This window comes from Heliangelus exortis, chromosome 21 (genome assembly GCF_036169615.1).
Source record: "Heliangelus exortis chromosome 21, bHelExo1.hap1, whole genome shotgun sequence".
Taxonomy (NCBI): Eukaryota; Metazoa; Chordata; class Aves; order Apodiformes; family Trochilidae; genus Heliangelus; species Heliangelus exortis.
This window is the reverse complement of record NC_092442.1, coordinates 10,664,921-10,681,090: the sequence shown is the minus strand read 5'-3', so window position 1 is coordinate 10,681,090 and position 16,170 is coordinate 10,664,921. Positions and strand designations below refer to the sequence as shown.

At 44.5% G+C, this 16,170-nt stretch overlaps 2 long non-coding RNA genes across 2 annotated transcripts in view; one reads left to right on the top strand and one right to left on the bottom strand.

Moving 5' to 3' along the window:
• LOC139805960 (uncharacterized) overlaps nucleotides 1-16,170 on the top strand; it is a 163,820-nt gene that overhangs the window by 142,195 nt on the left and 5,455 nt on the right. Inside the window, exons 3-4 of the long non-coding RNA XR_011730063.1 lie at nucleotides 9,732-9,882; nucleotides 10,066-10,229. This is a non-coding gene — a long non-coding RNA (uncharacterized lncRNA). The remainder of the gene's footprint in view (nucleotides 1-9,731; nucleotides 9,883-10,065; nucleotides 10,230-16,170) is intronic.
• LOC139805961 (uncharacterized) lies at nucleotides 5,458-10,198 on the bottom strand. Its single transcript, XR_011730064.1, has 3 exons — nucleotides 10,111-10,198; nucleotides 6,764-6,845; nucleotides 5,458-6,670 (listed from the first exon to the last, which is right to left on the bottom strand). It is a non-coding gene; the product is annotated as an uncharacterized lncRNA (long non-coding RNA).

The window sequence follows — 16,170 nt, the reverse complement described above, 5'->3', positions numbered from 1 at the left end:
ATATATTTCTTTAAAAGGAGGGTGATAATAAAGAGGAAATTTAATTTAAATGGGACATTTATATGGGAAAAGGGAAATACAGTGTTTCTGGGGGAGGAGGAAGTGGAACATTGTTTTCTTCTAGTCTGCTCATTTGAGGGAAGTAGTAGTGTTCCCCAGCTGTGTAAAAGCTGGCATGATAATGAAAGATGAGTATTTTCTGTCTCTGTGTATCTAAAACTAATCTCTCAGGGGACAAAATATATCACTTGGTGAATTTCATGTTTAATTTTGTATTAGGCAAAGAACATACTGTTTCCCTGTTGTACAATCACTTGCTCAGGCTTCCTACCTGCTTAAAGGCAAGTGCTCATTTTCTGAGCAACAGCCTATGCCACCCTGTGATGTCAGGTTTTTTTCTTCTCTCACCATGTGTAAGCCTGTAGAGAATGCTTTGTTCCTAATGAAAATTTTAATTGCAAAATGTCTTTTTGACCAAAAAGACAGAACAGATTTTGAACAAAAAAAAAAGAAGGATGTTCTTTTCAACCAGTCCTCTTGGAGGGTCTCCTGTTGGTCTAGGGTTATTTTATATATTGCAAAAATATATATTGAGGGAAAAAAGAAATGTGTCACAAGCCAATTCCACATTGAGTTCCCTGTGGGCACACAGTTTAGTCAGAAAGCCAGGGTTCTGCAGCCTTTGGAACGGGATCCAACCTGTTTGCTCACACAGCTTTGACTAAATGCTATTGCATTTGTGTTCCTGGCTCCATTTCAGCAAAAGCACTGGGAGTTGTCTTTAATGAGAAGCTGGTGAGTGCTGCTGAGAGCAGCCTGGCTGGCAGGGCTCTCTGCAGCCTTGGGGATTGGTGGGCATTGTTCTGTCTTTTCCCTTTGATAGTTAACTAGCCTGAGTCATATAATTTTATATAAAATGGTTCTTATTTGCCACATGAGCTGGAATTGAGGAGCCCTGGCTGTGAAGTGCTTTTTCTGCCACATCAGGGGGTGATAAAAGACTCCTTTACCTCCAGATACAAGTCACACCAAGACATGGCACTGAGGGTTGGGGGGAGGCAGTAGAAATGGGATAAATTGCAGGTGGATGTTTACACTTATGGATCATTTGGCTCCATGTAGCTGTCAAAGACCCCCAGGGTTACTCTCAAAGATATTTGCATTCACTCCTTTGTTGTTTGCTTACTAGGATGTAGGAGGGAATCTCTGTCCCCTGGGATGTGGTGCATCAGTTCTGGGGAAGGGCTAAAGCAAAAACCCTGGTGGGAAGAGGGAATGTGGGGATGGGAGTGTTGAGCCAGAGTCTAAAAGGCTTTCCCAGCCTCTGCCTGTAGATTATTCCTGGTGCTTTTCCCTTTTCAGCCCTTTGCCAGTGTCCTGGCTGAAAGACACCTTTGAAACGAGAAATGAGCCATAATGAGAAAAGAGACACAAATTAATCAAAGATGAACATAATTATTTTGGCATAGTGTTCAGATGTAAAAGTGTGTGTGTGTGTGTGTGTGTGTGTGTGTGCGCAGATGCATCTACATGAGCTGTCCTTGCTCATCACTTGCAGCACTTGTGAAGGACTATACAAATAGGAGAAATTCCTGAGCAGAGATGTGGGGTACCTTCCCAAGCCAGATTCGGAAGTCGTGGGTTTATGTGTTCTGCTCTCAATTTTCCTTTGAAAACTGAGCATTGCAGGTGGTGGCAGCAGGTCCTCACCACTCAGCAGAGCCTTCTCCTGAGGAGTGGAGGAGCCATGGACAATGATGTTTACACAAAGCCTGGTGTTTTGCAGTAAACCCCAGTGTCACCCTGAGCTCTGCATGAGCCTGGGAGTCCCCCCTTGGAGTTCCCCAGCAGTGCAGGATTGTAGGGATGATGCGTGTCTGCATGCTGGCTCTGCTGGATTGCTCTGAACAAACTCTACATTACATGTCAGAAACAAGGTTGCTGAAATTTTTTTTTTGCACTCCAAGCATGTGATATATAGTTTTAAGTTGTTTAATGAAGCACAGTAATTGAATGGTAATAGCTGTTCTTCGAAAGTCTTGAAAATAGATGGAAATACGTCTGGATCAATGTATTGTCTACAGGGAACTAATCTATCTCTGAAAGAAGCTGGTGATTTGTTCTTGTTGTTCTATGAAATTAGAAATTATTGCTGTTTATGAAGCACATTTATAAAACTTGCTCTCTACATTTAAGGAGCTGGCTTAAGGACATTTACTGTGATTCACATTCATCAAACAGTGCACATGCAGCTGCATTACAAAACCAACATCAATTAAAAACAGATTTGGGAGGTAATGTAGTATGTAGGCTGTAAAGCTCTGGTGGAAAGAAAATGTACCTGCTTAAGGAATCAAATGGGGCTCTTAAAGCCTGGACCAGTGGAGTAAAATGGAAATGTTGTAATAGATCAGAGAAAGCTAAACAAGGCGGCGCCTTTCATTGTGAGCCTGGGATGTGTCAGAGCTGGCAAAATATTTCATTGTGCAAGTTATTAAAAATGAGGAAATTGTATATGGTGTAATGTTTGATCCTGATTGATTGTGTATGCTCAGAGCTAAGTCAGGTCAGCCCCAGCCACTGCATTAAGAGGCAGCTGCTTGGCAAGAACTGCAGAGATTGCTAACGTGCTCAAAACTATTTTCGCTACTTTACTAAAATAAATACCTCGGCTCTGTCAAAACATATTAAAGATAAAATGAGTCACCACCACTAAGGCAACTGAAAAGCAAGCTCCTGCACAGGAGGTGTGGGATGCTCTGAGAGCTGAGCTGGGCTGCGGAGGGGAGGGAGCATGGGGGCGGCAGAGTCCGGTGCCTGGAGCAGTGCAGGGAGCTGGGAAGGGGCTTTGCGGGGTGTTTTGCAAAACCAAACAGCCAGAAACCCCTTGTTTGCTGGGGGTGAAGGGATGAGCTCCTGACCTGGAGCTAGGGGGATCCGGTGGCACTGGGTCTCACCCCAGAGACAACCAGGATCAGCTTCTCAGGAGCAAACATTTCCAGTTAATTTGTTCACTGAGAAGAAAAAATGCGGAGCCCAGGTGTCAGTTTGATTTGAGTGCATGAATAGTTTCTGTGAAAAAGTTGAAAGTGAAAAAAGTTCTGTGTAACAGTTTCTGTTGATGTGAAGCGCAGAGGGACATGCTGGCTGTTCTGGGGCTGCCCTCACTGTGGGGCTCCTTGAGGTTACTGCTGTGGGTCAAAGTTGGCTACAAGCAGACAACCAAGACCTAGAAAAATAATATTACATCTTAAGCCAGCTAAACTTTGTCCAGTGGGTCATCCTGTAATGAATTTTAAATGGATTTAAACTAGCTCAAAACTAAGTTTAGAGCGTTAGAAAGAACATGTGCAGTCTCAGGACTTGGATGGCCAGATGCCAAAATCCAATAATTTAATGTAGTCTTGATTAAGTTTAGGGTGGTTTTTGTGTACAGCAATCTGTCCTTTGCTCTTCCCAAACCTCCTTCATAAAACTGTGTCATAGTTATGATGAGGCAAACCTGCATCTGCCTCTCAGCTTCTTGATCAAGGGATGTGAGCAAAGTTTTCTGAGTGCAGTAACCAAAGCCCCTGACCACAAATTCCTTAGAGCAGAGCTGAGGAGCAGGTATATCCCTGCAGCCGAGAAGCAGGCAGGCAGCTGGAGGGATTTTTCCCCCGTTTGCAGAGCTCTACAACCAAGGCCATGCTGGGCAGAGGAAAAGAGCTTCCTCTGCAGACGTGGAGCCCACCTGCAATTTGTTAACTTGTGGAGCTGTCAGGAATGAGAACACTGCAAGCTGAAGCTTGTAAGAAAAATGGTCAACTATCTGTAATTGTCAGTGTGAGCCAAAAAAAAGCAGAAATGTCTCTTTTTATAGAGCTGTACAGGTCCAGGAGTACTAAATCACTGCTTCAGCCTGGTGCTCAGGTTGTGGTGACCTGTCACCAGGAGTAAAGGACAAAGTGGCTTTGTGAAAAGAAGAACAGGGAATGTGAGGGGCACGTGAACATGGTGGGGGCTTGGAGGGGGGAGCAGGACTGCCCAGGGTCAGAGGGAGGCAGCCCCTCAGCTTGGGACCCCAAGGTCCTGGCAGGGCTGGCTGTGGGAGGTGAGAGGGCAAAGTCCCTGCTCCACAGAGCCCGTTTTTTTCTTTTTTATTTAGCTGATGAGGAAATTACATTTGTTCATGTTTTAAAGCTGGTCAAAGAATTATGTGTGTTTTTTCCACCCTGAGGCTTAAAAGCCCTTATCTACACTGTTTTCCCCGTACTCATTCTAAAATGTGTTGGCCTTGGCAATTGATTACTTTAATTTCCCCAGGCAGGCATTCATTATACCTCACCATTCACATCATTATGAAATAAGATGCTTTTTGCAGCAAAATGACTCTAGTACAATTAGCAAGATATTGTTTCTAAAGGAGCCCTACACTTCTACTTGGGTAAAAGGTCATCCAGGGCAATAATTTAAAATAGAGGAAGCTAAATCACAGAGGAATCTATGCCTTTCTCATCATATTTGCTTCTTGGCACTGATGGGCCCAAGTGTTTAAAAAACATGAGTTAGGCTACACAAAATAAAAATGAGTTTCACTTCGTAAGTGGTGCAGCCAAAGGGAAGCAGAGCGGTGCTGCGAGTGCCGGCTGCTTTGGTCTGCTCCAGGGCAGCCATTTGCTCCTACATTTCTCCCCTTTTGGTGCCACAGCCTGCTCACTGTGGCAGACCCCACCACAGCCCCTCAGTGCCCCTCAGAGGACACTTAAACCCCCACCTGACCCCCAAACCTCTCTGGTCCTGGAGGCGGTGCTCCCCTGTCCCTGGAGCTGTTGCATGGCCCTGGGTTGTGTAGTGAGGATTTTTCCCTGCTGATGCTGTTGTAATTCAAAGTTTGCTAAATATGAGGCTTTTTTTCCCCCACAAAAAGTTATTTTCTTGCTAGCTGAGAGGGGTGCTTCAATTCAGTAGCTCTAGTGGTGAAGGGGTCTTGTGGCCAGAGTGCAGTGTATGTAATGTGTACAGGGGCAGAAAAAAAGAGTGTAAGGATACAAATAGTTTGTGTGTTTGCGTATTTATAGTATATATACACTATATTGTGTGTATATTTAAGTAATTTGTAAGTATTGTGTGATTGTATCTGATATCCTGTATATATCCTGTATATATATGATTGTATCATATCCTGTGTATATTGTTTATAGTGTTATATATACTAGATATAATGTGTAAAATGTATTATATAGTGTATATACACACATATATATAATAGAAATGCAGAGAGAGTCAGGGTGAGTGTGTGTGTGTGTGTGTGTATAGTTTGTGTGTATTTATACTATGTATACATACATATAGAGAGAGTGTGTACATGTTTGTCCCTGTGTGTGTGTATTACCCAGCATGAGGGGCCAGGCAGGGGGATGAGGGCTCTCAGCCCCACACTGCTGCTGGGGTGGGTTTGGAAATGTCCCCCAGACCCCGGCCATCAGCATTCTCATCCCCTCCAGCTGTGCCCTTGTCTTGGTGGGAGGGATGGGATTGTCTCCTCACGGGGCTGGCTGGGGGCTGCCAAACCCACTTATCCCTGCAGCTGGACCATGTCCCTGGGCTCGTTAATGCTGGGGAGACTGGGTGTGCTGAGTCGCTCCTTTCTGTGTAAATACCATGGTAAAAAGACATGACATTTTCTGGGCCATTCTTCTGTATTAATAAGATTCCAAGTACAGGGTGACCTTTTCACAAAGGATTTGTAAATGCCAAAAACTGCATAAAAATCTCTCTTTCTCAGGCAGACAGAGGCATCATAACTTTGCATTTATTTCTTAAATTATGTTTTCCTGCCTTTCCCCTTTGGTTTTTATCATCTCCTTCTGCTGAATGGATGTAACAAGAGCTGTGCCTTCAACACCAGACACACAAGAGAATAAGAAAAATCCATCGATAAAATAACCTCCTGCCCAGGGGATCCTTTTTCTGTGAATATGAGTGGGTTAAACCAAATCAGGAGACCCCCCAGAGCCCAGAGGGGTGACCTGCCAAGCCTCAGCATGGGAAAGGGGCTTCAGGCATCGCTCATACCCAGGCAGGAGCAACTCCCTCCCACGGCAGCTCTGCTTGTGCTGTTGTTCTTCAAACTTCTCCATCGTGATCTACATTTCCCTTTTGCAACATAAGGCACTACTCGTCGTTCAGCTCACAGTGACTAATGAGAGTAATTGGTCCCTGTCCTCTTTATTATGTCCCTCTAAGTATTTGTTAAGAGTTATCATGGCTCCCCCCAGTCCTCTTCTCTCTTCACTTAAAGATTCCCAATTCATTTAAATCTGTCATCCCTGACCCTCCCTCCCACTCCCACTTTATACATCAAATAACTAAGCCTAATTATTTTGCAGACATACCACATTAGAGTGAGAAAATTATGGGGGGGGGAGGCCGGGAGGAGGGTGAAAATGGGGGGGCGGATAGCAAAGTGCCCTGGAAAAGTAATCACTCACATTCCCCACTGGCCAAAAGCTTTCACCATAGGCTCACCACAGCTCAGGGTAAGCAGCTTGGATCTGGATGTAGGAGCTTGGCAGCAATTCCCATGTCCCCATCCCATCCCACTGCTCCACCAGCAGTGGAATAGAGGCCGGGCATCACTACACCACGATGGGACAAACAGCAGCAGGGGAGAGGTGCAGCATCCCTCCTGCACTTGATAACATGAATACGGGGGTTAATTTGGATTTACAAAGTGAAAATGTCAGCTTTCATTTATATTCTGGCACCCAGCATTAATTACCTTTTCCTTTTTTTAGCAACCATTCTTGTGTTCTGTTTCTTCACTTAAAGCTGATAATAAGCTGTCTGTCTGTATAACCATTCTGCTGGCACAAATCATGATGGATATGAAAGGCAATAAAAAAGTAAATCTAATGACACATTGCTCAGAATGAGACAAAAAAAAAATTAACCATGTTCTTTAATCATCAGTGTGCAAAGCCAACTGGAATAGATTTAGTTCAAGGAGGCCTCATTTCTATTTAAATGTAAAATACACAGCAACATTTTCAGAACCACAGAAAACTATAGATTTCTGATAAGGATTATAATGCCAACCAAAAGAAAAACCCAACACTGATGAACAAACAAATCCAACACAAACCCCACATTTCAGAGAGGCCAATGGCTTCTCTTGCTTGGATTTTTCAGCATAAAATACAGAAAACTGTACATACAACAAGGTCACTGAAAACTGAACCAGACATGAACTTTTTGCTTCTCATTGATGCAGAATCAGCTTCTAGGCAATATTTCTTTCTCTCTTCCCTTTTGCCCTGCCAGCAGTCATATTTTCCCACATTTTACTTCGAAGCTGTATCTCTAATTGTACCCACTGCAGAATAAAACATAATGGCTAGCTATAACACCCAGCTCTGCTGTAATGATCCAAATGCTTCTCAGCAATATTCCAAATGCTGTGATTCTGAACTGAGCTCTGCATTGGGAAGAACTATGAAATTCAGAGTAATAATGCCAATCTTTGTGAACAGAGTCAACTCTACAGTGCAAGGGTACCCAAAAGTAAGTCAAGGTGCCAAGCTGTCTGCTGTTTCCCCTCTCCCCCAAAACTCAGCAGTCCCACAGCAGCACAGGGTGGTCTCTCACCAGGAAAGCTCTGCAGAGTCCATGTGGTGCTTTGCCTTCCCTAGCTCTGAATACACATTTCAGTGAGCCCTTCCTCTCCTCTGCCAAAACCAGAAGATTGGTTTAAAAATACCAAGACTCAAAAACAGAAATTCACTTAAGGGTCTGTCCTGGTTTGGGCCAGGATAAAGGTGATTTTTCTGAGTTTCTTGTCGATGGTTGAACTTGCTGGGGTTGACAGCAAGTTTCTCAAATGGAGTATTCCATCCCATGTGCGTCATCCTCAGTATGGAGTTGGGGGATCTCGAGGACCGAGCCACACCCTTACCAGCTGATCGGCCTCACCTGAGATCAGCAGCAGAAGTGCTGGGTACCACCCCCCTTAACAGCTAATTAGTCTCACCTGTGGCACTATAAAAGACCAGCAGAAGCTCCTGGTTGCCTCCCTGGCTGGCTGCTTGTGGCCCTGCTTGCTGCCCTGCCTGGTTGCCTCCCCTGCTGCCCTGCCTGCTGCCCTGCCTGCTGCCCGGTTGCCTGCCTGCCTGCCTTCACCCGGCATCTGGGAAGGATCCCACCCAGTCCGTTTGCCCTGCCTGCTGCCCAGTTGCTTGCCTGCCTGCCTTCACCCGGCTTGCGTGAGAACTGTTGGGGGAAAAGGGGGAAGGACTCTGATATTCATTCTCCTGTATATTTGTGTATATATATATATATATAGCATTTTTCTTTTCTTTTTCCCTATTTACCATTATTGTTTCATTAAAGTTGATTGGTTTAGCCTCCAACCCATAAGTCTCTCTCCCTTATTCTCTCTCCTTTCTTATCAAGGAGGAGAGAGAAATTAATAGAGAGCATCTGTCACCCGGTTTAATCGCCGGGCCAGTGTTAAACCGTGACAGGGTCTTTGTTTACCAGCTGGATAGAGATTTGGGAACACACTCAGGTCTCCTTCCACCCTTCTTTATGCTCTGATAGAGAGCACAGTCCCAGCCCAGTGTCTGCAGCAGGCTGGGTCCTAATAGGCATCAGATGCTGGAGAAACCTGGAGTGAGCTTTTGGATAAATGGTGTGAAGAAGATGAGACTAGGAATGTCTCAGTACAAGGGGTTAAATTATCAGGCACTGATAATTATCAGTTAAATTATCAGGCACTGGGTAGTTAAACTGTGAGATGCATGATGGCCAGAAGGATAAATGGGTTCAAAAAAGGATTCAATTGATTCAGAGGAGAAACCTTTCTGTGGCTATTAAGCCCCTTGGTCCCAATGCAACTTCTGGCTTAGGAAGTCTCTAATCTGCTAATTACTAGAAACTAGGAGCTTTATTTGTAGGTATGGATCATTTGGTGTTTGTCCAGTTTCTGCTGGAGGCAGGGTACTGCCTAGATGATTTTGGATGCTCTGGCGTGCCTCATCTTTTGTTTGAATCTTTTAAATCATCTTACCAGGCACTCCATGGTGCTGGCAGCCTCCAGCCTCCTCCATCCCTGTGGCAGGGGTCAGGATGCAGCCAGAGCCCATCCCCCAGCACAGCATTCTGTTCCCACCTCCAGACACAGCTGCCCTCCAGGTGTTTGAGGTCTCTCTTTCCTTTTGCATTTCTTAATTTATTTAGATGTTATTTTATTATGATAATGAAGTAATTGCACTGGCACAAGCTGAACATTAACAGTGTGAGCTGAGAAAAAAGCACCAGCTTTAAGCTTCTATGCTGAAAATTATTTTCACCAGCAAATGAGGGTGTCACAGCAGATGTTCTCCCTGCAACACACATCACTGCTTTTCCTTCAGGTCTTCTGAACTTGAATGCCTCTGCTGCAAACACCACTAAAAAACAACCCAGTCTTTGTGATTTGAGATGTGTTTTGTTTCCTTGTTTTATCTGCATTAAGAGTTTGAATGGTTTTATAATTTGCCTGTGCTTCCATTTTATGATATCTGCCTTCCATCTGTTATTTTTACAGTTTATATTACCATTCTCCTCTCTAATGCCAGCAGCTCTGCTGTAAAACCCATGTTGCATCCTAGAAACTTACAGCCTCATTCAAAAAATACATCTTGTGTGACCTGGCATGAGAAGTGCCTGGACAAGAATGGATGGATCTTTTATTAATGATTTTCTTATAGGAAGAGCCCATGCAATAGTAGCACTTGGTGCACATACAACTTCTCACTGCACTTTGCAGAAGTCCCACTGGAGGATGCAGAGCCCGTTCACCAGATCTATAGAAAACACTGGCTTCCCAGCTGTTGAGTCCCACATGTGCCACAGTCTTAGGTAAAATTTTCTCTTATTTCTGGCAACACACTTTTTTCTACATGTTTTGTAATTTTCCAAGCACAAGTATAATTTACTCTGGCCTGCTACCAAGAGGTTTATTAAAACGGCAAGGGAGGAAACTAATGATTGTTAAGAAGATCTAATTCCAAGGATACTGAGTTGTTCATTACACATTTACAGCTACTAACCAGCAGTGCTCAAATAAAGGCCTGTGGGTTTGTTTACTTTGCCAAGGCACTGTGATGCATCCAGTCACACGGATGCAAAGACTGAGGCAGGAATCGATACGGAGCTACTGAACCCCCTACTGTGCAGCTGGAAGAAACTGATTTGATGATGAACCTGTGAGTACGATAAAAATGTGCATAATTTAAAATGCATTAAAACCATAAGTTGCTAAAACATCAGTATTTAAACACCATCTCCTGCAGCTTCACCACAGATTCTGCAGGAAGAGCAGACAGTGTTGAACGTGAAGTTGATGAAGGTGCAAGAATTGCCTGAAAAGCTTCTTTAGCCAAATTGCTGACGTTGTTTTGAATAGAACTCTCTAGGGGATAAATCTGGCCCTGGTGTTCTCCTGTTTGTTCAGAACTGGTGCAAAACGGGTTTCGAGTCTCTGTGCAGGTACAGCGAAAGCCAGACAAACTCATGGAGTTAGTTTCCAGCTGGAGTTGCTCCTCAGGGAGCAGACAATGGACGTGGGGCCTGAGTACCTCCATGTGCTGGGATGGTGGTAGGTAGGAGGAGCCTGGGGCACAATATTCAGGTTTTAAATCACTGTCGGTGTAGGAAGGCTGACCTGGCTGCTGGGACATACCTATTTCCATGGGATTGTTACTGGGAGCCTAAAGGTGAGGGATGCTCCAGCAGTGTCCAGTAACCAAGTCACTGTGGATGCGGATGGGACTGAGTCACCAGTGACTCGAAATATGATGATGATGATGATAATGATGAGTTTTCAGCTGCCAACCGCAATTTATTTTTCATTTGCTTTCCTGCATTGCATCACGCCAAGGGACACAAAGATTACCGGATGATGTGAAAGAAAATCTGCGTGATGACAGCAGGAGACTGGTGTTATTCTGAGGAGTGTTAGGGGTGCTGTGACCCCCAGGACTGACCCTCCCACACTGGCTGGCTTGCATTCAGCTGCTTGTTGCTGGAACTCCCAGCATTGGTTTGCCAGGGGCATCTGCTGGGGTGATGCATTTAGCACCAGGAGCCTCCCTGTCTGCCTGGTACTGGGGCTGCACATGGTGAAGCTCAATCATCTGAACTTAAGATACTCTGTTATACATACCATGAAATTCAACAAGGTATGTCCTATATGGGGTTGTAACACTGCAGCTGTGGGGACTAATTAGATAACACTCGTTATTGTTCATTCAATTTGCCTTTGCAGATGCAGGGAGCTGAGTGCTGACTGCTCTCAGGGCTCTGATTGATTTCTCCACTTTGCATTCATTAGGAAGGTGGCCTCAGCACAGTAGTTTTACAACATGTGTTTGCTACCACTTAGCTGGATGTGCCAGTCAAACGCCTTGAACTAGAACTCTCCATTAACAATATTTTCCAAATACAACGGGGTCTGCTCTTGCAGCAAGCAGCATGAGGGGAGGGAACACGGAGGGACAGCGAGGGCTGGGGACAGAAAGGGGGGGTTCTCCACCAGCAAATGCCCCATGCTGGTTTGCAGCCTCAGAGCTGATCCATTCCAGGGTGTTGCTCATGGCAGGCGGTGTTGCTCGGCTGCTGGCACAGGCAGCTCCACTTCCAGCCTGTGAGGCAGATGCACTGTGGCTTCAGCTCCTTTGGGTGTGAAACACTGGCACTCTTTCCTGTGCTGCATGTGCAGCTCTCACTGGATAGTTCAGGTCTGTGCACAACATGTTTATTCAATGGTAATAATTTTGTTTCTGCAAAGGGAACATGTTCCACTGTTCCTGCAGCTGACAGGCTCTGGCATAAGTTGGAAGCTGAGGCTCCAAAAGGAGGGAGAATATGTTTATGGGATGAAGCACAGCTGTTTGCAGTATTCCTCTGTCCTAGCAATTATTTTAATAGGAAGAATTCCTGGAGGGTTACTTGGCTTCTGCACAGCATGTGCTGTGCTCAGAGGCACTATTAGGGTATCAGCCCCATGAACCCCTGAAAATATTTCTGTTCTTCTAAAGCATTTTTTAAAAAGGAAGAAGGTTCAGTTCTGCACTCTGCTCACACACCAGAAAACACTCAGTCCCATGGGCAACACAAGAAATTATAGAAAACTGGTATATTTTTGTAATCTGCATTATGGTGATGTTGTTTACTGGCTTGTCTGAACTGACCCAGACCTCCCCCTGCCGAACTTTGAGATGCAAAGTAAGGCACATCCCTACAGGCTTAGACACCTGTCTCTGTATGGTTTTGCCTGAGGAAAAAAGGTGGGAGCTCTTAAAATCGTTCACTTTGCACTGGTCTTTCTGTGTGTGCTTCTTCTGCACTAAGATTTATGGCAGTTTCTGGAGGCTGAGTCTTAGGCCAGGCTTGCTGCAGTGGGGCAACAGGGATTGTTTGCTCCATCACTGTATTTCAATGATAAGCTGGAGTCTATTTAAAATTCAGCAGCTCCTTGTGAATATGTTGCTTCTTTGCCTCAGAAGTAATCACTGCCTGGACAGTTCTCAGGCAGCACTGCTCACTAAATAAAAACCCACGTTCCTTGTAGAAGGGGAAAGCTCCCTGGAGACTAGTAATATTTTAGCCTTCTTGTCATCCAGGGGTTTCAAAGTACTTCAGAGGCATTAATGAAGGCTCAGGACACTCCTGTAAGATGGAAGTTTGCTGGTGACTGGGCAGAGGGCGCACTGGGGTCAGCAGGTCGAGAGAACAACCGAACAGCAGGTCAGGAGCTGAGGTGAGAAGGGAGGCATGGATGGATGGATGGATAGGAATCACCTTCCTCAAAGGATCAGCTTCCTGGTCAGCTCCATCAGGGCTGCTGACGCCAAACCATCAGTCTAATTCAGCAGCTGCTGCATGCTCCCTCTGAAGGTTATTACTGTTGGCACTTCAGTTAATAATGGTCTATTTTGAAGAGACTTGTCTCCATCATTTCTACCAATTAATATACTTGAGAAGCCCACCCCTATGCACAAAAATTGCCCCACTGCCCTCTGGTGCTGTAGCTGAGGAAAACAGCCTGGACCTCGTTTGGCAGTCCCCCAGTTTAGCCACCAGCAGAACCACTGGTCATCTGGAGAGAACCATCTGCTTTCCCCCCTGGCACAGATTCTGCTTTGCAGAACTCTTATTCGTTTGCACTGTATGGAGAGAATCACCCCTGCTTCCCCATCTCAAAGCTGTGCTCCCAGGGAGCTTCTGATCTCCACAGGAAGAAAGGGCACATTGCTGACAAGGAGAAGGCAAGGAGAAAACAAATGCCAAAAAGGCTTTACCCCAAAATGTGGCTTTCATCTCAGTGCACAATGGAAGAGACAGATACAAACAGACCCAACCCTGTGATTATAAGCTCCAGGTCACAGTCTGGATGTTCCTAAAAAAACCATCTTTTGTGCTTGTTGTATTCAAAGAAGCTTTAAGCCTCTGACAAGAATTAGATTATTTACTCTAGTCATGCCTTGAAAAATCTAAGCCTCTAAGACCGCGTTTAACATAAAATAAAGTCTCACCTCAAGTCCAGACCCATTTCTGGATAAAGGCTGCATCCAGGTTTGGCTGTGCTCCATCTCTCCAAAAGTATTTGCTTGGAGGATTTACAAATCACATCCAAGATGTGGGGTTGATGGTTCCAGCACTCTCAGCACTGAGGAGCAATGCTGTCTTGCAGAGCTGGGCAGCAGCCAGAGGGCTGGAAAGATCAGCATGGAGACTTGGATCTGCCCAGGTGTCCAGACATGTTATTTCTAGTTGAAAGTAATGGGAATCAGTGGCCTAAATGGAAGTTAAATGCGTTAATACTTCTGTGTAAAAAGATATATGAGAGCAAAGCATGAGTCAATAACATTTGCCAAATCAGGTTTCAGAAAGCTGGCCGGAAAAAAACAAAAAACTAACAAATATCCTGGAACTCACAAAGGGGAAAACAGATAACAGTTTGCTATCACCAAATAATGCCTCTCACTAAAGAAATGCCATCTTTTATCTAAGTATTTAGATGAGAACAGAAGTTCAGTGTTTTTTGTCAGTGCCATTAGTTTCTCTGTAGAGAACATTAGTGCTTTGCTACTGACAGAACGTCAATAACAGGGGAGATAAATTCTTCTGAAGCTTTAATTTTCTCAGCATTTTGAAGGCTAACTTACGCATCAGTGAGGGATAATGTGAGCATGCACGTAAACAATGGGCCACAAATAATACAATGTAATTCCAGTGGAATCTGAGAGAGATTCCATCGGTAAAGAGGGAGACAGCAGTGGGCTGAGCTTCCAGCGATGGATGTTCGGCTCTCCAGCAAGAGCTCTGTGAAAGACTGAGCAGCTCCTTTATTCTTACCTGCCTTCCCAAATGTTTGCTTTATCCAGGCCATTACTAGAACTGCGCAAATACAGCAAACAATTATGCACAAATGTTCCTTGGATATTTTTTATTATTATTAATTAGTTTTAACCATTTTTCTTGCTCCTTTTATGTGAATAAAGTCCTGTGACTTTATTCTACCGGCTCTGTTTACTATCAGAGTATTCACTGAAGCAGCAAATTGTACAGGATTACTGGAGATTATTCACTGAGAGTAAAGTGATAAATGAATTATTAATTCTCATTATTAGCACTATTGTCCTGTTGCCTGGGGGCCTCACTGAAATCAGGACTGTATTGCTCTGGGTACTGTGTAAGCAAATAGGGAGAGACAGTTCTTGCTCCTGAAGGGCTTTCAGGCTGAGGAGGTGGCATGGCTCAGGGGAGGGGTGTGAAGAGGTAAGACAATGTGCTCAGCGTCAGATCCAGGATATTTATTCCTCCCCCAGCCTGTACCTTGAGCTGCTGGAGCCTTTTCCACAATGTTTGCTGTTCTCAAAGCAAAAGATAGATAAAACAAGCGGCCAGAAAAACTCAGGAAAAGAAGAAGACAAAATAATGAAAGAGAAGTTCTTACTCTGTTTTGAATTAACTCCATGGTTTAGCTATTCCCCTACCATCTCCTGCCCTGGGTGTCTGAACTATGTCTAGCTTAGTCATGGTCTTACTGAATAGATAAGATGATTTTAACCTTTCTGCACAAAAGCTTTGTGTAATATGTGCAGTTTCTGCTGAGATAATCATAAATTCCACACAGGACAGGCTTGCATATAAAACCTTGAGGCCCAGGTTTTAGTATCACCACCTGCAAACATTAAAAATGACACCTTTCCCCTCCCTCAGGGTAGGAATAAAGTAACATATCTGTGCAAGATGCAAGGACTTTCAAACAAGCTCTTCCACTTCAGCTGCACACATCCTTCTGATGGTCAGTTGGGGTTTTTTTCTAACTCAAATCTTCAAACAAAACCAGGACTGGGTGTCTGCTCCTTTGCTGCAGCCTTTACCTGGCTTGCTTCTGTGCTACAGGCAGCTCATGGGTTTGGGCTAGATACTGCAATTTAAGGCACATTCCTGAAACAGGTATCAGTGTGCACATGGGTTAGGGCAGCATAGCAAAGCCTGGTAGATTCTGCACCAAACAGGTGCCCAGAGGTTTCCTTGTTTATTCTGTCTATTGGGCTGAAAGAATGCTTCAGATTCCCCTGGAGAGCACATCATCCCTCATCTGACTGTGACAAAACCCAGGTGACCATGCTCAATATTTCTGTCAGTAACAAACACCTCTTGCAGCTGTATAGGTTTATCTATTGTCACTTTACTGCCGCAGCATTTTCTGATCTTTGGCCCAGTTTTTTTGAACCTCAGGCCCTGCTTCCAAGTCACAAACCTGAAATGTGGATGCTGGAGGTGCTGGGGAGAAGGTAGGAAAGCCCCTGGAGGAACAACTTCTCCAATCTGACATGGGCTGCAGTTTGCAGAACATGATCGATATGGAACTGTGGAAACCCACACACGCACAAATAAAACAAGAAAGGTGCTGTAAAATATGTTGGGGCAGGAAAATAAATGATCTCTCTGTCAACTATTTAAAAGCAATCCAGTAATGTGAACAATCAGAAGTGAAGAAAAATCAATACTCTTCTCATGGTGCAGAAATGGAAAACAAGTTGGATTTTACTCCTGCAAAATCCATGCAAACAAAACCCGACAGATTAATTCTGCCTGTCAGTAAGTGTGGCCATTTCTTCATCAGCAGAACCA